The sequence below is a fragment of the Balaenoptera musculus genome, chromosome 14 (assembly GCF_009873245.2).
Source record: "Balaenoptera musculus isolate JJ_BM4_2016_0621 chromosome 14, mBalMus1.pri.v3, whole genome shotgun sequence".
Classification (NCBI taxonomy): Eukaryota; Metazoa; Chordata; class Mammalia; order Artiodactyla; family Balaenopteridae; genus Balaenoptera; species Balaenoptera musculus.
In genome coordinates, this window is record NC_045798.1 from 87,807,718 (window position 1) to 87,816,086 (window position 8,369).

The following is an 8,369-nucleotide window of genomic DNA, read 5'->3' on the forward strand; positions in this document are numbered from 1 at the left end:
GCATTGGGAGTGCAGAGTTTTAACCGCTGGACCACCAGGGGAGTCCCCACAAAAGTAATTTTGAGGGCTTCCACTCCTACAGTCACCTGAACTCTGTTTCTTGGTTTTTAATTTAGAAAAAGATATAACAAACAATTCAGCGTTGCTGAGGCAGCTCGCATTCTTCTGTGTAGGAGCAGAGAGAGCTTGCACAATTTTAGGTTAAAAGAAAAGGTATCAGCTACATTTGCAGTGATGGGCAAAAGCAATCTCAAAAAGGAGGGTCTAGAAAACCGGCAACCCACTATGATGAGGTCTAGGGGCCCAGATTTTCCCTTGAAAGTTTTCCCTTGATTTCCCTTGTGTGAAGATAAGGAAGTAAACTAACCAAAACAATCTGAACTTAATTTGATAGTACTGAAACATTAGTAATTATATATTCTGGTTTCTCTTCTGTCTAAAGTGATCTCTACCCTTGAATTTATATAAATGCCCTCAAAAACGTACAAGAAATCAGTTAGTCCTGCTGGGGTCTTCCTGGCTGGAAGATGAACCAGCAAAAACATTTTGTTTCACTGACATTTTATTTTGTTCTGAGTTCCTTTTTCTCTGTTTCCTCAAGTACATTTTCTGCTAAGATTCTGCAAACAGGCCCCAAGATGAGTCAGAACCCATTGAAGTGTCTTGAGCCTCATAGGTTCTGCAATTTCATTACGTGCTGCGTGGCGTTTATAAACGGCACGCAGTCTCTCTGTGCGTCAGACACCACTAGGCAGTGGTCGCTGTCTCTCTGGGTTTGTTTAGTGACACGTCAGGCCAGCCTCTGCACGCACCAGGATTACGAATCCAAGCACCTTTATATACTTGGTGTAGGAATGTGGAAATAAGATTGGGATCTGGTGATTCCAGGGAGGGGCTTAATGCTCCAATAGTTCCCAAACTAGGGGCTCAATGTACTGTGTGAAAGGGTAATGAGGGGAGAATGCCTTTAGCCACAGGTCCAGAGCCTTGGTCCAGGGCTTGCGTTGGAGCTGGGCCCGGGGAAGGGACCCACAGACGTGAATGCAGTAGGCCCTCGGGGAAACCCAAGATGTTGGTTGGTGGGAGGGATTGAGCCCCGACATGGAGAGCTCGGGCATGGGGGGTTTGCGGCTGTCACCAGGGAGAACCCAGACACCATAGGTAGACTCACTCAAGACAGAAAAGGCCAGGGTCTGACCAAGGATAACCTGGCCTTCTGACAGCCCGCGTTCCCAAACACTGTACTAGCGGTTTCAGGACCGAACTTGTGAAGGAAGGTGACACAGCCACGAAGATCCGAGGGACCTGAGGAGTGAAGCAGAAGAGAGAGCGTCATCCTTACTCGCTCTCGCAGCAGTGATGGAGGGAGGGTAGGTTCCGGGCTGTGCTGGTGAATCCCTCCTCCTCCTCCTGTTGTGGATCTATGCAGTGTTCCCTGCTTCCCTGCACTCAGGGCTGAGAAAACCCGTGGCGCGGTCCCTAGGAGGATCCGCAATGCCCAGGAACATACATGAGGATGGTCAGTGGTGGGGTTGGTTAAAATCACTGGCTGTGACCATCGGTAATGAACGGCGCGACGGCCGCTGGTGGAGAGAAACCCAGAATCAGTGAGGTGCCCGGCAAACAAAATACACAATGTGAGCACCTGTGGATGGAAGTGTGTGATGAGGTAGTGGGACGGCCTCCAGAAGGAGTTTCAAGAGTCTGAAGTGTGGGGAGAGGTCCCAGTGGGGATGTGACGGCCACTGCCCCTCCAGGGGCAGTCCTTTTAAGTGACCTGCCCACCAAAGCGAGCGTGGACACCAGGAGAGAACAATCGAAGATTTTCCCATGCTACTTTGACAACGTTTATTGTAAAATTAGTCCATCTTATTCTGGAAGTCCTAGTGGTGATAGCTGTACACCTTTATGAGTGAACTAAAAACTGCTGAATTGTACACTTCGAAATGGTGAATTTTATGGTATATGAATTGTATTTCACCAGAAGAAAGTGAACCATCATAAGGTGGTCGGAAGCAATTTAAAAAATATTAAATGGTGTAAAGTTAAAATTGAAATCTCTTGGAACTCCCTGGCAGTACAGCGATTACGACCGCGCTTCCACTGCAGGGGGCCCAGGTTCGATCCCTGAGTCAGGGAACTAAGATCCCGCATGCCACACGGTGAGGCAGAAAAAAAAAAAAGAGATCTCTTGATCCCTTCACTGACCTACATATTCCTTGCTCTCACTTCCCAAAGGGAAACCACATTACCACCTTCCAGAAATTCTTTCTGACCGTGAAGTCTATATGTGCACATATAGAGGATCAAACTGCAAGTAGTATTCTGCAGCTTGCTTTTCTAATGTAATAATAGATGTCTCTACATTAATACATGCAAAAATCCCTCATTTTTTAATGGGCACGTAATAGCCTGATGTACTCATTTCTGTAAGTAGTCCTCTATAAACAGGCATTTAAGTGCTTCTACAATTTTGCCTTGTACCTACATCTCTGTGCACCTATGAAAGTTTATGTGTGGGATGGATTCCTAGAAGTAAAACTGATAGACAAAGGACATGTGTACTTAAATTTTAATAGCTGTCACCAGATTGCTTTCCAAAAACTGTTCCTAACATCCAGTGGCCCCAGCGGTGCAGGCAGGACCCATTTCCTCACGCTCTCTGGGTTGAAATCTTTGTCCTTTGGAGAAGCTTCAAGGACCACTTGATGGTGGTGGGGAGGGGAGTGCAGGGGAGAAGAGAAGGGGCAGCTGGGGAGGGAAGCCAGCAGGCTGCATGGCTTGAGCTAGGGAGGCTCGATTTTTATTTGTATATAAACTGTGATTCTGATATAAGGGATTTCGATAAAAGCGTTCCGCTTTAAAAAAAAGAGATAAAGAAAGGTTTGAAAACTATGAATTAGGTAGTCCTATAAAGCCGTGTTCCCTCCGCCTTCCAGAGGCTCATTTCACCTGCTGGGGCCCCCGAATGGCCCTTGACCTACCTTGCCCCTAGGTATCCACGCCCTTGGTAATCCCACCCACGCTGTGTAACTGATAGCGCAATGCAGAAACGACGTCCTGCGATGTGCCTGGTGTGGTATTGGAAGACACTGCAGCTTCTGCCTTGACCTCTGTGGTCACTAATTCTGGAGGGAGACAGCCGCCAGTTGTGGGGATGAACGAACAGCCCCGTGCCGACTTCACACCATGGGGGACCAGCTTGCTCCATGTGAGTCAACGGTCCTGGACGTGGCCTTCAGATGACCGTGGCCCCAACCAACATCTTGATGCAATCTCTGCAGCAGCTCCGAGCCAGAACACCATCTCAGCCAGTCCTGAGTTCCTGACCCATAGAAACTGTGTGAGACAATAAATGTTTTTCATTGTTTGAAGCCTCTAAGTTTGGGGGTATTTTGTTATGCAGCAATAGACAACTAATGTACCTGGGATTGTGAGGTTTGGTGTCCCAGAGTCTACACTTCTGGTTTTATACCTGGATTTAAACCCCACTTCTGGTCCTGTCCCCTTGGAGGCCCTTGGTATTTCCAGGACACACCACCCCTTCCACAAGGAGGCTGCTTTCAGATGAGTGTCCTGCAGGTGACAGGGGTGGTTAAGGATGGACACAGTGACTTGCCCATTGAACACTAAACCCAAATTAAAACTAAACATAGGCTATTTGGTCACTCTAATCTTTGAGACAGCAATTTTTTTTTTTTTGGCTGCGCCACGTGTCTTGTGAGATCTTAGTTCCCTGACCAGGGGTTGAACCCTCAGCAGTGCAAGCACCGAGTCCTACCCACTGGACCGCCAGGGAATTCCCTGAGACAGCAATTTCGTACAAGGACGGAAGGATTCAGTTAGAAGCCAGATTCTAGGGGTCTAAGTCATCAGAGCCGAAGCAGGTTGGAAACTGTTCCCTTCAAGATGTTGGTGGTGAAGGGAAAGGGAAGGTCCTTGTTTGTTTGTTTGTTTGTTTAAGGCTTGGAGACGGTGCTCACTTTGTAGGAAGAAGAGGAACGAGGGCCTGGGCTGAAAATAAAAACGACATCTCTGGACGATAACTGGTGGAGAGAAGGGTAAAAAAAAGAAGGAATTTTGAGCCAGGCTTTAATCACCTCCCTGAACCAGCAGTCAGAGAACTCTGCCTCCTTTGCCCAGGACTGGAGATTCCAGAAACCTGGAGAAAATCGGGGAGGACTGGTGTCAGTTAGACGGTCAGACGGTAGAGCCCACCTGTGAGGATGGAGGACCCCCTGGTCGCAGAGACTCAGGGCAGTTGGAAGCGTGAGGGTCCAGGACGCCCTCCCCTGCAGGCTACATGGCTCTGGGACTTGAGCTGAGGGTGAACTAGAGAAAGGGCAGAATGTTTGAGTGGGGTCCCCCCAATTTGGCAATGGCCAGAGTAAGCATGGAGGAAGGTCAAGGCTGGGGCTCAATGGGGTGATGGGGAGAATCTCGCGGGAACCCAGGAGGTGAACCCAGTCCTGCAGGGGTGAGCCAGGCTGGGACCTGGGACCTGGGACCCTTTGCTGCAATGCTTGCACCAGGACAAACTTCTCCTCCAGCAACAAAATACAGAGAGACTATAAGGGACTAAAAATAACTGCGAGCATGGGCAGCTGGGGCAAATTACGGACAACAAGATACAAAAAGACCAGAAAAGCTCAACTGCCACTTCTGAAGAGCCGGGAGCAAAAGCAGGGTCCTGCGCATGCCCCCTGCCCTCAACACCGCCAAAGGGGTGGGCGGACCACCTCAGCCCGCCCTCCAGCCCGACCCCTGGACACACCCCTCCCCGCACCCGTGCAAGGAGCCAGCTCCGCCCCACTTGAGTGAGCTAGCAACGGAACCTGTTACTTTTTGTCGCTCCCTCGTGCTGCAGGAGGGGCCCCAGTAAAGCCTTGCCTGAATTTCTTGTCTGGCCTCTTCTCAATTTCTATCGATTAAGGAGGCCAAGGACCCTGGTGGGTAACGGGGATGACGGCCCGGGGCAGGGGCAGGCTGAGGCCTGGGGGTGCTTTAGCAAGAGTAAGGGGTCTGAGAGGGAAAGAGCAGGGCTGTCGCCCCCAGGAGAACTCCGCAGTGAGAGCCCAGGGGCCGGAGTGCAGGAGGGACAGAGAGGCCCAGGGGCTGGGCCACCAATGACTTTCCTTAATCAAGAGCCAATGCCTTTTGTTCCCCTCTGGAAGGTCCTTGAGTCCCTTCGAGGCCCTGGCTTGTTCACGACAGTGGCGGCTTTGTGCTTCTCTCTGAAATAAAATTTTTATCTTAAAAAAGAAAATGTATCCAATGCAGTCTGTCATAATCACAGTATTCAGATCTTCCCTGGCTGGGGGGGAGGGGGAGGGGTGCCTCGGGTTCACTGGGGCACAGGCGGAAAGTACCGAAGAAGCTTGTTCCTATTTCTTTTCTCCCCTCTGGATTTCCGTTGTAATGGATTGAAGCTACACAGGAAATTTAATCCCAAAACTTGGCTTTGAATTTTTTTTTTTTTTTTTTTTTCCAGCTAACCCTTTCAAAGTTGGGAAAGACCTGGCTATGCGGCCAGGGAAAAGTAACGTTTGGATTAGATTCCCCAGCGTTTGGGGCAGCGTGACAAAGGGGCCGGGCACTCCGCGCGGCCGCAGCGCCGGGAGCATCGCGGCTGGCACAGGTGCGGCCTGCGTGGGAGAAGGTGCTTCCGGGTGTGTCTCCCACTGGCTGGAGGGAGGCCTGACGCACAGGCCCCTCTTTGTCCTCCGAGCACCCGGCGGGAGCGGAGGGCTTTGCGCAGCTTCCCCCGAGGCCCTGGTCTCCCTCAGCAGATCCGGTCAAGCCGTGTGGACCCGACCCGCACTGGAGCCGGGCAGCAGCCTCAGCCCTCGCGGGCCGCGGGCTGGGGACGTGTGTGCAGACGGCGGGGAGGGTCTCTGCGCGGCGGCCAGGGTTTGCTCTCGCCTGGTGCGAAGTGCGAGAGGGCCGTGGGCGTCCCGCGACACAGCACCGAAGTGAGTCTGTCAGTGCGCTGGGCTCCAGTGTCGGGAAGGTGGCCTGGGCCACACAAAACTACGGTGTCTCTAAAGACAACCCGAGGCCGCCCGCGCTGCGCGTGCCTGCAAATGCCTGGGCCCGGGCGGCGGTCTCACCCCGCTCCCCAGCCTGGGAATGAGGTCACCGCTGGGAGGGGCCGGCGGGGCGGGCAGGGCCGGGGAGGGAGGACCTGCCCGGCCTGCTCGCCGGGTCGGGACGCTGGGGTTTGTGCCCCCGGACACCCCAGGGAGCACGCAGGCCTCGGCGGCCGTGCCCACGCGGGCCCGGGGTCCCCTCCTCGCGGCCCCCGGTGCAGCCGCGCTGCGCCGGGGGGAAGCCCGTCGGTGACACGGGGACAGATGCCCGCGACCGCGCAGCCCACGGGAACCATCTTAGGAAAGACACCAGGTCATCCATCGTCCCCTCCCGGGGGGCGCCGGGCTGCACCGGGTCAGGCCCCCGGGCCGCGGGCGGATTTGGGCTGCGGCTTCGAGGGGGGGAGGGGCGGCGCTGGGAGGGGGGCCACCAGGCCCCGCCCCCCCGGCAGCCCACCTCGGCCCCGGGCGCCGCCCCCATTTCCCGGCTCTGGGCTGTGGGCCTTTGTCTCGGCGGGGCCCGCGGCGCCCCCTGCTGGCAGGTCTGGGCCGCGCCTCCTCGGCCTGCTCCGGATCCGGCTCCGGTTTCTTGGGAGGCCGCGGCCACGCGGACCGAGGTGGTCCCGCCTTCCTCAGTGCAGCCGGGATGCTTCGTGCAAGTGCCCGCAGCCTTGCAGCGCCCGCAGCTCCCCGCGGACCCAGAGGCGGACAGACGGGAGGAGAGGCTGGGCCGGGAGAACCCCGTTTCCCCCCGCTTTTTCAGCAGGGCAGAAAGTCCTGTGTTTGTGCCCTCAACGGCTTTAGAAAATGGCCTCATCTAACCTTTCCAAAGATGTTAATCCAAGCTGCAAAGTCTTGGCCATTGGAAGACCTTTTAAGTCCTGATACCAAAGAGCTTTAGTCTGGATTAAATGCAAAATGCCAAAATTTCACTTTTAAAAGCAAGCACAAGGGCTAAGTGCAACCTGAGCGTGTTTGTAAACCGTGCAAAACAGGCACTTCTGAGAGCCCCCCCCCCCCGCCCATTTTGTGCAAATGCTGTTTGCTTCGAGCATCAGGAACCGAAACTCCTGGGAACTCTCTTTTTCTGGCCAGCAACGGGAAAGTTTGGGCTCACAGAGGGGATTTTTAAATCTCTGAAGGACTTAAGTCAGTGTGTGTCATGGAAAAGCCGAGTCCCTCCCAGCTCAAGGTGGCCCCAAGAGGTGGGCCAGGGGCCCCTCCTCTCTGCATCCCGCTGCCAGTGGCCAGCACACCTTAGGAGCTCCATGATGAAACAAGGATTCTGCCGAAGAGATCCACTGCAATGCACCTGGCTTTCTAGAAGCAATAAATGAAAGTCTCTTATAGTAAAAAGAAAAGAAAAAGATTGATGAAGTCGTGAGGGAGAGGCAGAGAACACAGCATAATCCAGCGATTGGAGACTGGCTTCTGAAACTCCAGCAGGAGATGCTTTATCCCTTCCTGGCAGCTCTGCAGTGGCTAGCAAATAAATATTTCCACATGGAAGGCAATGGTCCTTCAAAACGTAGCTTGTTCCTTTCAAGAGAGATACAGCAAGGTCCCCAGCTTTAGTGGCAAAGGGCATTAGCCTTGCCTTTAGGATTCGTGGATGTAAACGCTGAATCCCACTCCCACCCCCCTTGATGCTTCAGGAAACAATGGAGGGACCTCCGTGGACAAATTACGCCTGCATTTAATGCTCTGATCATCTGGTGAGTTAGCAACAGTCATATTAAAAGCCTGGACCTGCCTCCTGTTTAATCCGCCCTTGTTACTCTTCCCTCTCCTCCATTTCTGGTTCTTCCCCAAAGATTAAAAAAAGGAAACAATTCTGACTTGTGTTGCTTGTGCCCTGAGTTTGAAACCAGCACATGACCAGGTGGAACGCGAGGTGGGTGCGTGGCAGAAGCCAGTCACCGGATATCATCGCTTGTGATTTTTTTTCCTTAATAAAAATATTCTGATGAAGGGCTGGGAGTTAAGGCTTCATTCTGCCTCTGGCCAGGTTGGAGGCTCTCCAGGGAGCTGGGCAGTGCAGGAAACTTCTGCTCTAAGGTTTCAGAAGGACACTTTTCAGCCAAGCTTCCAATCACTGAAATGAAAGTGAATTATGCTGGGCACAGAGGAGTCATGTTTAATTCAAGTGAAATTCATTCACTCATTTGTTCTATAAATATTTATCGAGAGCCTGGTTTGCGGCCCCTCCTGAAAGGCCAGGATTCCTTGGGCGGGGGGCGACCCCGACATGGCACAGACCCCCGGCCGCCCTGTGTGCTC